The sequence below is a fragment of the Haliotis cracherodii genome, unplaced genomic scaffold (assembly GCF_022045235.1).
Source record: "Haliotis cracherodii isolate W230 unplaced genomic scaffold, xgHalCrac1.p SCAF_23, whole genome shotgun sequence".
In the NCBI taxonomy this organism is placed as follows: Eukaryota; Metazoa; Mollusca; class Gastropoda; order Lepetellida; family Haliotidae; genus Haliotis; species Haliotis cracherodii.
Window position 1 is genome coordinate 7,766,016 of NW_027266279.1, and position 18,665 is coordinate 7,784,680.

Sequence of the window (18,665 nt, forward strand, 5' to 3'; positions counted from 1 at the left end):
CACGCTGAAGACCCGGGTTCGATTCCCGACATGGGTACATTGTGTGAAGCCCATTTCTGGTGTCCCCCGCCGTGATATTACTGGAATATTGCTAAAAGCGGCGTAAAACCATACTCACTCACTCACTCACTCACCAGAAGCAATGAATATTTAGCCCTATTACGTAAGTCAGTGCGAATGTCAAGAATTTGTATCAATTTGCCCTATTAAGGGGTTTTGCTATATGTAATCATTATAAGGACTAGTCGGCTAAAACTGTTATTTTTTATCGCTGCTACGACCTGACTGACAACTTATCTACAGGTGCTTGCTCAATGCGAACGGATGCCTACCTAACACTGTTCCTGGATTCAAGAACGGAGCACGTGCCTCACTCAAGACATTCGACTGATACAAATTCTTGACAATTGGTCTTCCCGTGTCGACTACAACACATGCATCTTCCGTTTAATAATCACTGACTGACACCGAGTTGCCATTTCAGTGCCGCTTCCAACTTAAAAAAAATAAAACATGCAAAAGTAGCTTTCAACGTTGGCAATCTCATCAACAGGGTGTGGGAAGACTTACCAGGTGTATTTGGTCGACATTATTTTTATTTCTTGACTTTCGGATTTCAAACTCATTTTAAAAGTGGGGGGTAGGGTGGCCCAGTCGTCTAAAGCGCCGCGATTCACTGTACAGAGTTGCGTCCCTTGACGTCAGAAATCTATGACTGTGGGTTCGAATCGACGTTCGCCCCGATTATGTTTCTAGGTTTGTCAGCACCATACCCGTGCTCGTGGGTTTCACCGAAATGGCATTTGAAGAGTGTCACGAGTCGCTCACTGGATGGACACACTCTGTATCATGAGACCATGTGTCAATACAAAAGGCATGTACACCCGTATTCGAAATTAAGAATGCAATTCAAGGAACCTTGTCATGTTGTTGTGTGCCAGGGATAAAATAATATTGAGTGAGTGTCTTCCCTTTATTTAAAACCTCCCTGACGTTTTAGGACCAAAAGTAAGTAAAACTATTCTGGGAGGGCGTTTTCCTGGGTTGTTTTTAATTTCCCTACCTCAGTTTTAACGCCGCTTGTAACAGTATTCCAGTTATATCGCGACGTGGGAGGAAAGCCCAATGTGATGCAAGTCTCAGACGTTTACCTGTCAAGGAATTGGGAGAATCATTCATAACTGAAAGTCATGTTTTTATTGATGTATCACTGTATGACAAATGGACGCCATGTCCCTGCTAATCTGCTGGTAGTTTTTATAAATTGTCTAAAACCCTGTTTTACCAAGTGCAACATTTTCACAAACTTCTACAAAACTCTCACTGATCTGTATCAAAACAATAAATGTTTCATAGGACACACAACAGAACATAACATGCTCTCTTAGAGGTGAGAAAACAATCAATATCATGACAGGCTCTATTGACTCAGTTCCTATACCATGACAGGCTCTGTTGACTCAGTTCCTATACCATGACACGCTCTATTGAATCAGTACCTATACCAATCTCATTAAAATCAGACCTTAGTTCTCGCTACCGCTAAACAAAGATCTGAAGACATCCCATTAGGGGTCACAATTTACATACTTTATTTACACACCAAAGATGTTTTTCATGTGAACGCATAGTCAGTATACATATACACACGTATGTATGGTTACACGTGTAAAATTACTTAAGTAAGTAAATGTTGTGCATGTGAACGGGGTATTAGCGTCGATAGCCTAATCAGAACAGTTCACAAACCTGCCACATCTCATCAAGTTGCTGACATAACACGGAGTAGTCCAGACACCCGCCAGCCACTATATAATGTTAGATAAACACATTGTACGTACACCTGCTTTCTAACTGGACACCTTCTTCAACTGAATCTACTGACTGTATGTGAGTGGGTATGGTTTTATGCGGCTTTTAGCAATATTCAAGCAATATCATGGCAGGGAACTTCGCACATTGTACCCACTTGGGGAATCGAACCCGGGTCATGAGCTTGATGGTGCCTTTACACAGGATGGCGACATTTGTGCCTCCCGTGTACGACTATAACATTTGCCAGGTCATCGTTGGAGGCTCAAAGGAGGCAGAATGGTTGCCTAGGTCGTTCCAATGTGGTACACAGGAGGTTCTGACATTGCCATGGACGCCATGGTCGCCGTGAATGTTTGAACATGTTCAAAACAGTCGCACAAAGGTCGCCAAAGGGGAGGTTGTTTAAAGGAGGCACAAACATTGCGGTTGTTGCAGAATGAAGGCACAGTGGTCGCCCAATGGTCGCCAGGTAATAGATGCGTTCTGCTGAAATACTTTCCCACTAGTTTACCTGTAGTGCCTCCCCAGCCTGCCAGTAAATAGAGGTCTTGCACCTGCAGTTTTTCATTGTGGTTGCAGGTGCTGATCAACTGGAGCAGGTACATAGAAACATGATTTTATAGCGACCATTGAGCGTCCAGGCCAGTTTTTGATCACTCAAAGGTCACAGCCCAGTGTGAAGGGGCCTTTTAATCACTAGGCTTCTCAAACACCCACAAACAATATGTACTGAACGTTGCCAGAGACATTATGAAATGTCCATATTAATGTCCCGCTTTCACAGAACATAACACAAGAAACAGTAATCACTGTGACGTTACACTTTCGATTCCTGCATTTTCTTTGTCAATCAAATCAAGAATGACTTCTCCGACAGCCCTGTCTAGTTCTACCTAAAATAATGTTGATTTTGACTGGATTTCCGTCATCGTGAAATGCATAGAGAGACGCCATTTTGGTAGACTGGGCGACGATGAAGCTTGTCACCACTGCGCTTTGTGTTAATACGCTTTGATGCCAGAAGACAAGGATCACAGGGAGAAATATCAGAGTGACTTCCGGTTGCTTTACACTCAACGAGAAAACGACATCTTTCCATTCTTATTTTCAAGACGGTGACAAACGAACTGATACGTTAATTTTCATATTCAAACATAAAAAAAATCTTTAAAAAATCATGGCGCAACACTTTCTATATCCACAGAACCCCTCGTAATTATTCATATTATGCACATGACAATAGGTAAAGGTATTAAAAAGCGCGACATTTTCAACTTCCAGGTGTGTAGTTCAGATGCGTCTGGATGAACCATTTTAAACCCACTGGGAATATAAGTTGTCATGTCATGTCACGTTCATGGGCTAAACCGATGGTTGCGTTCAGGTTTGGGTTTTAAGGCTGCTTTTTCCACGGCCTTCAATGAAGCACCTTTCATTGATTCTAAAAGTCTTTGTCCAAATATGTATGAATATCTTACAAATACTTGCCTCCCTGTACACAGCTGAATAGTGGCACAAACTTTTATATACAACGGATGCTACCGACACATTCAGCTAGTCTAACATCATCACCTATTTCACAAACACCTTGTGTCGGTGACAATGCAAGCCCGTAGTTGACTTTTTTTTGACAGGGGTGGCAAATGTTTGTACAAGTATCATTTGTCCCCAACTTGATTCAAATAAAACTGTTTTCTATATAAAAAAAAAAGCTTGATTGACCCGTGTGGGTATATATGTATGTGCCTAGTCGCTTCCTTGGTGGATTCAAGTTTGTATTCCCGAACACTCGTATTCCAACACACCCGTCAATAGCGGTGCTGTAACTCACTCTAAGCCTTATGAAAGATAAACGAATCAAGGAAACATTTGATGTAACATGGGTTGTTTTTATTCAGGATAATGAGAAAATGGACAAGGAGTGCTCAGACTTATGGCAAAAGACTTCAAAACACAGTATCCACAGTATCTTCACAACAACAAAAACTTTTTACACAGACTAATTAATAGAGTTAATGAACATGGTGCAAATATTTATCTGAACCATCCCCATTTAAATTAAGAGTATGTGATTCACACGGAGAAAAGGGACCTTATGGGTGCTTGGATATACATTGTGCTGTGACGTCATGAAGACGTTTGACGTCAACTTATTTCAGTGAAGATCGCCATGTGTGCGGACTGTACAAAAATATCATATCTTTCTCTCGATAGTTAGTAATGTAAAAAAACAACATTATTTCAAAACCTTTCAGCATGCTTTCATTTGATCAGACATTACATGTAGAAAACTGCAAGTTTTACCTGAAAAGATCTAAGTCGGAAAATGAGCCCATATATTTGATGTCATGTATCCCTGTAATAAATATGCATGAAGCTTGTAAATTGTATTTTTGTGTTCCTGTGATACCGTGTTACAAAAATAATGTGAAGTTAAAAAATTACTTTTCACCCATAAGGTTCTTTTTGTCATGGTTGATTACATATTTGAAAACAAATCCATTGAGAGCACAAGAAATATATTGGTGACAAATATCCAATAGAAACAAAAATGGGCGGTCGGGTAGCCCAGTGGTTAAAGCTTTCGCTCGTCACGCCGATGACCCCGGTTCGATTCCCGACATGGGTACAATGTTTGAAGCCCATTTCTGTGTCCCCGCCGTGATATTGCTGGAATATTGCTAAAAGCGGCGTAAAACCATACTCACTCCAATAGAAAAAAATATAATAGGTAAAAAACCACAAAGAGACCACATTTCATCTCATTCCCCACATATGACATTTTGGTCAGCGAACCCCCAAACCAAGTAGTTAACAAGAGTCAACCGGGGATGAAACGTCTAATATATGTACTATGCATTAATCATTACAATGAACAAAGTGCAGATGAACTGTTAAATCAAATTAAATTTAAAACACAACCGACCCTCTCAGGTTGAACATCTGTAAAGGGCTGACGGTACGGCCATGGTGATCCAGCCAGTCTCTGGGACCGTGTAGGAAAAGTCAGAGAGGATACAGTTGTCAGCCACAGATGGGTTGAAACTGAAAGCGAGGCAGGTGGGAGTAACGTGACACTGGACTCCACATTCAATGGCTGAATAAGTAGAGAGGGACCGCAATACATATGTTACCTGCCTCTTCCCACATGTTGAATATCTTGAGTCTGAAAACAATCAAACTCCGATTAATTCCCCTTTATACTATAATGCCAAACATAACATAGCTACGCGATAAATCGCAAAGAACAATGAAGAACGAAGCGGGTTTATTTCACAATACAACATAGTTCTATCGTGACGTCATTTCTGGAGATTCGATTATGCGCTCGCAACTTGATGATGTCATATATTTTGACGACGCCATTTTTGAGAGGGAAGTGTCTGGTGAAACGTTCCCCATAGCAAACCAATTCCTCTTCTACATGATCTAATCTCACCACAACCCCTCTATAATAAATTGCCAGACCCTAAAGCCCACTGGAAATTCTGCTACTTTATTCTCACGTCATAGAGGTGTAGACTTCACCTACGACGCTGAGAAGTGAGATGTAGTTATCAGGGCCCCGATTTTAGGGCTAAGTTGATTGTAACTCACTAAGCTCTTAAATTTCTCAGACTTTTAACATTTCAAATGTAACACTGTTCATACCTTCGGCTTTATAACAAAGATGTCATGATGCTTGTTTGGTTGTTTGGTTGTTTGCTGTTTAAATCGGTTAGTGAATGATGTTTAACGCAGCAGTCGACAATACATTCGTGACCAATTCAACTCGTCCCATTCCGGGACAAGCCGCATGGTGTAGGTTACGGAAACATGCGAGTGACGACGAGTGACGACAGAGCCTGACTTCCCTTCTCTTTTTTTTTTTTTTTTTTTTGTTGTTGTTTAATGCCGCACTCAATCTCATTAAAATCAGACCTCAGTTCTCGCTACCGCTAAACAAAGATTCCCATTAGGGGTCACGTCAGAACGACCTTTCACCCGACAAATTAGAGCATCGCTTACCAGATTATGAAAGTGACAGTCGAAATGTGATTTCTAATCATGTGCAGCCTCGAAAAATTTAACTCCGAACGATAGTTACGGGTTTTACGACCGAATCCATACCATCTCGACCTTCTATTAGCCATTCCAGAATGTTCTTTTGTTCGGGTTTCAAATATTTAATCGAGAATTTGTCAAAATATGTTTCGAAGCGTCGTCGCCAATTTGAAATTAGTGCACGAGAAAGCCGCCTTCTGAATGGTCATTCCATTGGTCAGTCAAAGTTCGCGCAAGGTCGGTCTGACGTGACCGGTAATGGGATGTCCTCAGATCTTTGTTTAGCGGTAGCGAGAACTAAGATCTGATTTTAATGAGATTGATGCCGCAATATTCCAACAAAATGACGGCGGTCTGTAAATAATCGAGTCTGGACCAGTGGGGCCAGACAAGCCAGTGAATGACATCATGATCATCGATCTACGCATTTGGGATAAGTGACATGCATCAACCAAGTCAGCGAGCCTGACCACCCGATATTGTGGAGTACCGCCCTTATCCAAAGTCGTAATGCTCGTTGTTCGCTGCTCTCCTTTTTCAACGTGGATCCTTTAAGTGGTTGCATTTAAATAATGAAAGTCAACAATTTCATCTGATTCCTAAGATAACGCAGTTATTGTAACATCACTAAGCCTAGAACCCACAAGTTTTCAAGGTGTCAGCCTGCCAGGAAGGCACTATCTTGCAGATTGAAGGATACACTCACCCAAGACATCATTCAAAATTGCAGTTGTTGTCCCCCAGGAAGCAACTGAAATGAAACAATAAAAAAACATTTATTCAGAAAATACATTTTGTAATGTTATTATTAGTGTTGTAGTATTACTGAGGGTGGGGATGGGGCACAAGCACGCACGCACGCACGCACACTGCCCGGCATAGGAAAGGCAGAAAACGGGGGTCAATCAGGGCAATTACCCTACACTGTTACCCGTCATGCGTTATCCGGACCACAAATTGTCAACGAAACTTCTTAACAGTTGCAGTGTGATTGGCCCTGTTGTAGTCATTTGTAGCAAAGGTTGAAAAGAAAAAACGCAGTTCACGTTTTCAATTCAAAGCTGCCACACGAACCACAGTCGTCTGGCTGGAATCAGTTAAACCAAGTGTTTCTTCAAAATGAATATCATCACTGTGATGACCGGATTCGACTTCCAACATGGATAGAAATTCACTTTTATCGCGAAAAATCGGTTTCCGGGATAGCTAGATTGTTTGTTTACCTACCCTTCTCTGGCGTCCATCTTGGTATCAAACACTCTTTTAAAGTGAATCATAAAAAGTCAGTATACTGTGTCTGAGTGGGGTATTCATGTTAAACTACGGCATGGTATCTCTGTGTGCTAGTACTATAAATCGGCATTAATCCGGACTAGTACAAGCAGCCACACACACACGCACACACGAGCATGCACATCGCTATATATGTGCAATAATCTTGGACGCGACGTTAAACCCAATTTCACCTCACCTCATCATAGTTGAATCATACCATGGGACGTACGTAGTTTTAACAGAGAATTCATACGATTTTGTCATTGATTTTGTCACTTTTAGTATTGCATTAATACCATAGCAAAATTTAAAATGCCCCAAACAGCAACCCCTACCGAAGAGCATTTTTCTTTAACAGTTTGTCAACTTACTGTCTCCTGATCCTCCACCTGTAAACGCTACAGGTATCAGCGTGATTAGCAGGGCTTCAAACAACATGACAGGCTGCTTAAGCTTATTCCCACACATCTGATTGCAGTTAAACAGAAAATATTTGAACGTCAGCGTGACAAAGCCGAGACTCTTTAAGGGATAATCAGAGAAATTTCTTATGTTGGACTGACTCTTTGACTTTGCATTGATCTTCATAGCGTTTGAATGAAATATGTATGTAAACCAATCTAGCGTCGCTTTGCCGACGGTGGCTCTGGTGCGTGATCTATTCTTGTATGACAATTTTAAGTGGACACTTAGTACATTTCAAACGCCAAAGCCATTATTGCTTAGGCATCCACGGATCTCAAAGAGATCTGTCGCATTATAAAACGGCGCTTTCAATCTTTTCCACTTCAATAGTTCCCACAAGGACGACGTGACATCGCTCATGTTTCTAGACTATAACTAGTCCTCTGTTAATATCATATGTAAGTATACTTTTGACTAGGATAATTGAATATATCATATTCCGTTGATGACATATCCTTCGCGGGCGTTTAAAGAAACGTGTTTTGGTTTGGTTTGTTGTTTAACGCCGCAATCAGCAATAGTCCAGCTATATGACGGCGGTCTGTAAATAATCGAGTCTGGACCAGACAATCCAGTGATTAATACCATGAGCATCGATCCACGCAATTGGGATCAATGACATGCATCAACCAAGTCAGCGAGCCTGACCACCCGATCCCGTTAGTCGCCTTTTACGACAAGCATAGTCACCTTTTAAGGCAAGCATGGGTTGCTGAAGACCTATTCTATCCCGGAATCTTCACGGGTCTTAAAGTAATAACATAACACCATAGCTACTCATTGGCGATATATTGTGCTCAAGCATATTGTAACTTGACATAACACTTGCGTTCATCTTTCTTGGCGCCATGGTGCCATATTAGATTCAGACAAAGGCTTTCAATATGGGAGACACTATTTCTTCAGTGTATTCGTGTTTTTTTCCTGATGATTTCACAAAATTCGCTCTCGCTCGGGAAATACAAACATGCCGAAACTCGATTCGCAAAATACAGACTTATATAATAATTTCTATCTACTCTTACGTTTGCGTGCGGAGTATCTTCTGGAGTGAGTGAGTAACTGCACTCCCTTTAGCAATATTCCAGAAATATCACGGCGGGGGATACTGGAAAAGGGGCTTCACACATTGTACCTATTCTGTAAACGGCTTGCAGTTAAATATGTTACTGTTCAAAATGGAGTCTTGAAGTAAATCTGAATAAAACCAATGCTGTAGTGTTAAGGTGAGGTGAGGTGAAATTGGGTTTAACGTCGCGTCCAAGATTATTGCACTTATATAGCGACGTGCATGCGCGTGTATGTGTGTGTGTGGCTGCTTGTACTAGTCCGGACTGATGCCGATTTATAGTGCTAGCTCACTGAGATACCATGCCGCAGTTTAACATGAATACCCCACTCAGACACAGTATACTGACTCCGAGCCGACCAGTCCTTGTTTTAGCCCCTTAATGCCGAGCGCCAGACAGGGTAACAACAAGTACAATCTTTTAACGTCTTTTTGTATGACGCGGCCGGGGACTGTAGTGTTAAGAAAAGGTGGTATCGTTGCAAAACATGAAAAATGGTTTCTTGGTTCGTCTGCCTTGAGTGTTGTCACTTACTTTAAATATCTAGGTCATGTTCTCCTCTAGATTGTCATGGTCTTTGGCATGTAAGCAATTAGCTGCTCAGGCGGCGAAAGCCATTATGCCTCTTTATAATTTATTCAGGAAAAATAGTTGTGTGTCTTGTGCCATTTGTGAAGGCAAAATTATGCCTATACTTTTGTATGGTTCTGAAATATGGGTGCTAAGTATTACGCTGCAATTGAAAAAGTTCACACTTCATATTTCAAATGTTTTCTCGGTGTTGGTAAGTTTGCCTCAAACAAGGCAATCCTTGGTGAAACAGGTCGAAGTAATATTTTGGTAGCCAGCCAGTGAAGGGTAATTAAGTATTGGATAAAATTACTTAGAATGATGCCTGATAGATATACCCATATCAGTGTTACAGTGAGTGAGTGAGTATGGTTTTACGCCGCTTTTAGCAATATTCCAGCAATATCACGGCGGGGGACACCACAAATGGGCTTCACACATTGTACCCATGTCGGGAATCGAACCCGGGTCTTCAGCGTGACGAGCGAACGCTTTAACCACTAGGCTACCCGACCGCCCCATATCAGTGTTACAAAATGTTAAAGGTACTTGATGATAATGGTAAATTAATTGTGTTTCAGATGTGCGAAATCAATTAATTGTTGATGGCTTTTCATATGTATGGATTTCCCAAGATGTGGGAGATCCACAGTTATCTTCATTTAAACAGAGACTAAAGGATATATTTTGTCAACTATGGCACCAAAGTATTTCTGGCTTTTTTTACATTATATAAACCATTTCTTCCAAAGATTAATGTTTACAATGGCTTAAAAAAGAGAATGACTGTCTTACACTTTTGGATAAACAAGGAAACGACCCTTCATTGTGTGTGTGTGTGTGTGTGTGTGTGTGTGTGTGTGTGTGTGTGTGTGTGTTTAGTCAGGGTACAAGTCAGGGTAACACGTGCAACAAGTACCTTCTTTTGACGTCTTTTGGTATTTTGTTGTGGCCGTGGATCGAACCCACGACCTTTCGATCTCCAGGCAGACGCACTTGACCACAGAAAATAAGAGACTAATTCCATTGTTAAGTGTACATTATAAAATAATGCTGAAGTTGTTGCAAATTCACCGTCTGTCTTACCATATTTAATTCATCTTTCTCAAACCGACTTTTAATGGCAAATACGATTTTATGTCAAAATGTCTGGACGAGTTCTTGTGTAATTGGATTTCTGTTCTCCAGAATTTCGCTTTATGAATAAAGGTAGGTCTACACAATGGTTGCCTACATTTGGAGGAGTTAGACAAGGCTGTCCATTAAGTCCATATATTTTTCTTATATGCTTAGAAGCCATCAATATAAAATTAAGTGAGTGAGTGAGTATGGTTTTAGCAATATTTGCACAAATATAGGTGTTGTTCATCTGCACAGCAAAGTGCTCCTCCTTAGACGACTGTCACACCTGGTAGTCAGATACAACACTCCGTCCTAGAAGCCAGTCTTTTATCAAACTAGGGTTGGTTGGGTAGTCAAGTGGTTAAAGCTTTGGCTTGTCACGCCGAAACCCGGGTTCGATCCCCGACATGCATGGGTACAATGTGTGAAGCCCATTTCTGGTGTCCCCCGCGTGATATTGCTGGAATATTGCTAAAAGCGGCGTAAAACCAAACTCACTCAGTCACTCAGTCACTTTTAACAAACTGCCGGTAAGGAGTGCCTGCTCAAAAGTGTGACCTTACACTAGTTTACGTCTTGCGATCAGTGTCATGACTGAAGTTGGAGAAACAAACTAATGGCTAAAGAAAACAAAGCGATAGTGTTGTAATCGATCATGTCGAACAAGCTGAAGGAACGTTGTTACATATTGAACCAATTCTTTGATCTTTTCACAGTGTTTGAACAGATATCTTGATGAAAAACATTTTTAAAACGAAGTTTGAAAGAAACCTGTGACGCCCGGCAAATCATAGGGATTAAAAATATAAACTTCAAATTGAACTCTCCTAAAAAAGAAGTTTCTTTCTGTATGCACCGGGACAAGTATGTTGCTTCCATCGGTGTTTGTCAAACTGAAAAAAAAGAGACTTTGTTGTGGAAATGTAACGCATGGGATGCTTTTGTGCTAAGATTCTACAACGCATTTAATATCTACAGTAAATTACGGTTGTAACTCAAAGGGACTACTAATTTTAGTTCGTTATAACCGTAGTTCGTTATAAGCATATATACAGCATAACCACAGAAAATAGTCGGGACTAATATGTAAGTTCGTTATATCCGTCAGTTCGTTATAAGCGTGTTCGTTATAACCCTAGTTTACTGTATACTGAAATGTGGACCACCTCCACACAGGTTCACGCACGTCGCTACATGAGTGCAATAATCTTGGACGCAACGATAAACCCCATTTCACCTCACCTCACCGAACATAATCGGAAAGAATGTTTCAAAACTCTGGCGAACCTTGTCCCCGATCAACAGCCGTCATCGCCACTGAAAAGGTTGCATGGTTATACTGCAAAGGGGATGGCAATGGAAAGTGAAAGGTTACCAGTTCACAGACGAGACATGTTAAGAAGAATTGGCGTCGGAAGGGAAGGGTGGGGGCGTCATAAGGGTTTTTTGGGGTGTTGGTGACAAAAGGGTTGGTGTTGGTCTCAGATGTATGGTTGTTGGTGACAGAAGGATGGTTTGCGGTGTTGGTGTCAGAAGGGTGGGTGTTGGTGTCAGAAGGGTGGGTGTTGGTGTCAAAAGGGTGGGTGTTGGTGACAGAAGGATGGGTGTTGGTGTCAGAAGGGTGGTTATTGGTGACAAAAGGGTGGGTGTTGGTGTCAGAAGGGTGGGTGTTGGTGTCAGAAGGGTGGGTGTTGGTGTCAGAAGGGTGGGTGTTGGTGACAGAAGAGTGTTTTGGGGTGTTGGTGTCAGAAGGGTGGTTATTGGTGACAAAAGGGTGGGTGTTGGTGTCAGAAGGGTGGTTTGGGGTGTTGGTGACAGAAGGGTGGATTTGGGTGTTGGTGTCAGAAGGGTGGGTGTTGGTGTCAGAAGGGTGGTTTGGGGTGTTGGTGACAGAAGGGTGGATTTGGGTGTTGGTGTCAGAAGGGTGGGTGCTGGTGTCAAAAGGGTGGGTGTTGGTGACAGAAGGATGGGTGTTGGTGTCAGAAGGGTGGTTATTGGTGACAAAAGGGTGGGTGTTGGTGTCAGAAGGGTGGGTGTTGGTGTCAGAAGGGTGGGTGTTGGTGTCAGAAGGGTGGGTGTTGGTGACAGAAGAGTGTTTTGGGGTGTTGGTGTCAGAAGGGTGGTTATTGGTGACAAAAGGGTGGGTGTTGGTGTCAGAAGGGTGGTTTGGGGTGTTGGTGACAAAAGGGCGGGTGTTGGTGTCAGAAGGGTGGGTGTTGGTGTCAGAAGGGTGGGTGTTGGTGTCAGAAGGGTGGGTGTTGGTGTCAGAAGGGTGGGTGTTGGTGTCAGAAGGGTGGGTGTTGGTGTCAGAAGGGTGGGTGTTGGTGTCAGAAGGGTGGGTGTTGGTGTCAGAAGGGTGGTTGTTGGTGTCAGAAGGATGGGTGTTGGTGTCAGAAGGGTGGATTTGGGTGTTGGTGTCAGAAGGGTGGGTGTTGGTGTCAGAAGGGTGGGTGTTGGTGTCAGAAGGGTGGGTGTTGGTGTCAGAAGGGTGGTTTTGGGGTGTTGGTGTCAGAAGGGTGGGTGTTGGTGACAGAAGGATGGGTGTTGGTGTCAGAAGGGTGGGTGTTGGTGTCAGAAGGGTGGGTGTTGGTGACAGAAGGGTGGGTGTTGGTGTCAGAAGGGTGGGTGTTGGTGTCAGAAGGGTGGTTTGGGGTGTTGGTGTCAGAAGGGTGGGTGTTGGTGTCAGAAGGGTGGTTTGGGGTGTTGGTGACAGAAGGGTGGATTTGGGTGTTGGTGTCAGAAGGGTGGGTGTTGGTGTCAGAAGGGTGGTTTGGGGTGTTGGTGACAGAAGGGTGGATTTGGGTGTTGGTGTCAGAAGGGTGGGTGTTGGTGTCAGAAGGGTGGGTGTTGGAGTCAGAAGGGTGGTTTTGGGTGTTGGTGCCAGAAGGGTGGGTGTTGGTGACAGAAGGGTGGGTGTTGGTGTCAGAAGGGTGGGTGTTGGTGTCAGAAGGGTGGGTGTTGGTGTCAGAAGGGTGGGTGTTGGTGACAGAAGGGTGGGTGTTGGTGTCAGAAGGGTGGGTGTTGATGTTAGAAGGGTGGGTGTTGGTGTCGGAAGGGTGGGTGTTGGTGACAGAAGGGTGGGTGTTGATGTTAGAAGGGTGGGTGTTGGTGTTAGAAGGGTGGGTGTTGGTGTTAGAAGGGTGGGTGTTGGTGTCAGAAGGGTGGGTGTTGGTGTTAGAAGGGTGGGTGTTGGTGTTAGAAGGGTGGGTGTTTGTGTCAGAAGGGTGGGTGTTGGTGTCAGAAGGGTGGGTGTTGGTGTTAGAAGGGTGGGTGTTGGTGTCAGAAGGGTGGGTGTTTGTGTCAGAAGGGTGGGTGTTGGTGTCAGAAGGGTGGGTGTTGGTGTTAGAAGGGTGGGTGTTGGTGTCAGAAGGGTGGGTGTTTGTGTCAGAAGGGTGGGTGTTGGTGTTAGAAGGGTGGGTGTTGGTGTTAGAAGGGTGGGTGTTTGTGTCAGAAGGGTGGGTGTTGGTGTCAGAAGGGTGGTTTGGGGTGTTGGTGTCAGAAGGGTGGGTGTTGGTGTCAGAAGGGTGGGTGTTGGTGTCAGAAGGGTGGGTGTTGGTGTCAGAAGGGTGGGTGTTGATGTTAGAAGGGTGGGTGTTGGTGTCAGAAGGGTGGGTGTTGGTGTTAGAAGGGTGGGTGTTGGTGTCAGAAGGGTGGGTGTTGATGTTAGAAGGGTGGGTGTTGGTGTCAGAAGGGTGGGTGTTGGTGTCAGAAGGGTGGGTGTTGATGTTAGAAGGGTGGGTGTTGGTGTCGGAAGGGTGGGTGTTGGTGACAGAAGGGTGGGTGTTGGTGTCAGAAGGGTGGGTGTTGATGTTAGAAGGGTGGGTGTTGATGTTAGAAGGGTGGGTGTTGGTGTCAGAAGGGTGGGTGTTGGTGTCAGAAGGGTGGGTGTTGGTGACAGAAGGGTGGGTGTTGGTGTCAGAAGGGTGGGTGTTGGTGTCAGAAGGGTGGGTGTTGGTGACAGAAGGGTGGGTGTTGGTGACAGAAGGATGGGTGTTGGTGTCAGAAGGGTGGGTGTTGGTGTCAGAAGGGTGGGTGTTGGTGACAGAAGGGTGGGTGTTGGTGTCAGAAGGGTGGGTGTTGGTGTCAGAAGGGTGGTTTGGGGTGTTGGTGACAGAAGGGTGGATTTGGGTGTTGGTGTCAGAAGGGTGGGTGTTGGTGTCAGAAGGGTGGTTTGGGGTGTTGGTGACAGAAGGGTGGATTTGGGTGTTGGTGTCAGAAGGGTGGGTGTTGGTGTCAGAAGGGTGGTTTGGGGTGTTGGTGACAGAAGGGTGGATTTGGGTGTTGGTGTCAGAAGGGTGGGTGTTGGTGTCAGAAGGGTGGATTTGGGTGTTGGTGTCAGAAGGGTGGGTGTTGGTGTCAGAAGGGTGGATTTGGGTGTTGGTGTCAGAAGGGCGGGTGTTGGTGTCAGAAGGGTGGATTTGGGTGTTGGTGTCAGAAGGGTGGGTGTTGGTGTCAGAAGGGTGGTTTGGGGTGTTGGTGACAGAAGGGTGGATTTGGGTGTTGGTGTCAGAAGGGTGGGTGTTGGTGACAGAAGGGTGGATTTGGGTGTTGGTGTCAGAAGGGTGGGTGTTGGTGTCAGAAGGGTGGATTTGGGTGTTGGTGTCAGAAGGGTGGGTGTTGGTGTCAGAAGGGTGGATTTGGGTGTTGGTGTCAGAAGGGTGGGTGTTGGTGTCAGAAGGGTGGGTGTTGGTGTCAGAAGGGTGGGTGTTGGTGTCAGAAGGGTGGGTGTTGGTGACAGAAGGGTGGGTGTTGGTGTCAGAAGGGTGGGTGTTGGTGTCAGAAGGGTGGGTGTTGGTGTCAGAAGGGTGGGTGTTGGTGTCAGAAGGGTGGGTGTTGATGTTAGAAGGGTGGGTGTTGGTGTCGGAAGGGTGGGTTTAGGTGTGCTTTCTCATTGGCTGATGTTGACTGTCATTTCAGTTGTCGGTCGAAGTTCGCGAAAGGTTGTTCTGACGTGACCCGTAATAGGATGTCCTCAGATCTTTGTTTAGCGGAAGCGAGAACTTACATCTGATTTAAATGAGATTCTTTCTAACCAAAAACATTATAAAAAATACTTCGAACAAAATAACTTTATTTTGTGTACCTTATTTTAGCCTCATAGACTCCCTTCGTAACCCTTCTTGATAATTACGAAATGTATTCTGATGAATCTGTTTTAGCCGATTTCTATTTTTTACGGGCCATTCTGTTTTGTTGATGGACCTCGAAGGTCGTCAAGATCCCATCTTCCCGAGGCGAGGGAGTTAACTGATTTTAGACTGGACTTTTACAGTCAGTTAGTAAGTGAGTTGGGTTTAACGCCGCTTTTAACAGTATTCCAGTTATATCACGGGGTGCCCCCTTAACAGTCAGTTAACTCCCTTGCTTCGGGAAGATGTCAAGATCCTTGAAATTCCGGGCATTCCGCCTTCTCCCTTCCCTTCCTCGAGGTTTTACTTTTTCAACCAAAACCTCGGAGTCGTTACACATATTATAGGGCTTCTTGCCCTTTAATTTGTTCAGGACCTCTGATCCACGTCCATTTCTAGTCTGGGTGTGTTGGCGAGTAGCCTTCTGTTCATCGACGGTTTTATATTTTATCCACTGATATAAAGTCGCATCTACAAACACACCAACCAATGCGTAAATGTTGCCTCTTTATTACCATCTGCAATGGCTGAGTAAATGGTGTTTAACGCCACAGTCGACAATATATTCGTGAGCAACTTGTCCCATTCCGGGATAAGCCGAATGTTGTAGGTTGTTTGTTTGTTTGTTCGTTGTTTAACACCGCACTCAGCCAGATTTCAGCTATGTAATGGCGGTCTGCAAGTTATTCGAGTCTGGACCAGACAATCCAGTGATTGACATCATGAGGACCGATCCACGCAATTGGGATACGATGATATGCATCAATGCAAGTCAGCGAGCCTGACCACCCTATCCAATGTCGCCTTTTACGACAAGCATGGTCGCTTTTTTCGACAAGCATGGGTTACTGAAGAGCTATTCCCACCCCGGATCTTCACGGGTCAACAACCGCCCCATTCAATTCAGCCGGCACTTACGAACTAATTCAACCCGCTGTTTCCCTATGGTGTACCCCTGATATATTTAATTGAAGACGAAAACAAATATATTATTGCGTCACATATTACATATAAAAGTATAATATAATACAAGTACGAGTATGACATCAGAGACAATAAAAATAAAATTATTTTGTAGTCTCTGATGACATTGAAACAATAAATACAAAACATACAATATCCTTCCGCATGGCCTATGTGATTAACAGAGCATAGGATATACGTATGTGTGTAACATATATTCTCTGATGTCCAGTGGTAAATCTAAGTGGATCTTATTTTTTCTGTCACTTTATGATAATTGCCAAATGTTATAGAGAGAACAAACAGAAGCCAAATGGTTCATTGGCATTCTAGAAGTTCGTGAGTAAATAAGAAGACGTGCAACGTGCAAGCTCTGGTTTATCGCACTCAAGGACGTTTGTTGTGCCCTTAAACCTACAATGGTCTTAAGTCTACAATATTCATGAGTGGGCGTGGCTTGTGTATGCACACGACACTTATTTCGTACGCACTGCTTCTCAAGTGAACCCGGAAGTGCATCGAACTTCTGCCGTGTTGTGACAACACACAGCGTGCAGTGAGACTGCATTGTTTGCGGTACAGCAGAACCTGAAGAAACTTTCCTTTTTATCAATCTGTAAACTATCATTATTTTATGCATTGTAGGTTTAAGGGCACAACAGACGTTTCGATGAAGATTCTTACACCGTTGTCTAGTCCATCATAAGAAGCTACATGAAAAAAAGAACTTGTTATTCATAAAGGTGTAACATTTCTTCAAAAGCGGAAAACATCCAATAAAAAAAGCGCGTGGCCTAGCCAAATTTCGCCTTTTTTTATCTGTTCCCGAAATAAAACACCGATACGAAAGTGTGGATTTAAAAAATGTGTTTTGTGTCCAAGGATCTTTTCTGCTAATTAACACATATAGAATACTAAACGAGCTCCCGTGTAATACCAATTTTATGAAACGAGTGAATAGTTGTGGTATTTGACGAGCGAAAGCGAGTTAGATACCACAACTATTCACGAGTTTCATAAAATTGGTTTTACACGGTAGCGAGTTTAGTATTTTATTTATTACTTGCCATTTAAAACGTTTTTAGAATTATGCTGTCGAGTGTGAATAGGCTGACACCTACACGATCCACGGCATAATACAATTGAGTTTAACAGAATAATACTTCAAACACGTCAAAAGTTGAAACGTATGAATTTAATACCATACAACGGTCTATCTTTAGAATTCAGGCGTCCGTTCCACAAAATTATCGTAGCGTTAAGGTTATCGCAACTCACATACTTAAACTTAGACCAACGACTGTCGTTGCGCTACAGCACGATCGCCTTGTGGAACGGGGCCTTGCACCTCAAAGTTTACAATCACGTCACAATACCCGATGACGTAATTTGTGGAATTTTGTTGCAAGATCCTTCGGCGAAACAATGCCATGTGACGTCAGCCCAGCAACAAGGTTACTGTGGTCATCGAGTGTGCATAAGCTCCTCTCAGTGATCTATCATCTCCACACGCAATGTCGTTGAATAAGCCAAGGGATGTTGAGAGCTTTCAATATTTTTCGTGAAACGTGTTCTGAGAGTACATAAGCACGCGTTTTGGTATTACACAATGTGTAATACAACTGTATGTTTATTAAACGGGTGATCTCTTCACGGGCAAGTAATAAATACCGATATCTAATAGCAATCACCTTACATTTAGAACCAACCAACCAAAAACAACAACTCTGAAACTATCATCAAATATCGGATAGCGATTTTAAAAATACCTATCAAAATAACATTCTTAAAAGGCTCCTCGGATCTGAACTCACCCGCTCCTCCGCGCAGGATGACGTCAAAATGTTGGCTAGGTTCATGGGGTCAAACTATTTATAGTCCCAAAAAGGAGTCTATATATAGACATTTCTGCTGGCTGCTGCTGAATTCAATATGGATGTGTTGACCGTATTTGACTCAAAGGATGTACCCCGGCAAAGATTTCCAATTTGAAGAGGGACTTTATTAGGAACAGCATTCTTTATTTATTTTACAAATGACCCGAAGGGTGTAAAAATTAAGCGTTTTTATCATCAATAATGTAGAGCAGTATGGGAAAACACCTATCTATTTTTAGTACTCGGAAAACCCCCAAGCGAGATATATTAAACCATTACGACAGATATTAAATCTTCCTAAATATTATAAAACATTAACAATACACTAACAGCGG

The 18,665-nt window shown here is 43.3% G+C and overlaps 1 long non-coding RNA gene across 1 annotated transcript; it reads right to left on the bottom strand.

Annotated features, from left to right (window-relative positions):
- Positions 1 to 3,822: 3,822 nt before the first annotated feature.
- On the bottom strand, positions 3,823 to 7,593 carry LOC139471833 (uncharacterized). Its single transcript, XR_011653868.1, has 3 exons — positions 7,506 to 7,593; positions 6,566 to 6,610; positions 3,823 to 4,981 (listed from the first exon to the last, which is right to left on the bottom strand). It is a non-coding gene; the product is annotated as an uncharacterized lncRNA (long non-coding RNA).
- Positions 7,594 to 18,665: the final 11,072 nt, after the last annotated feature.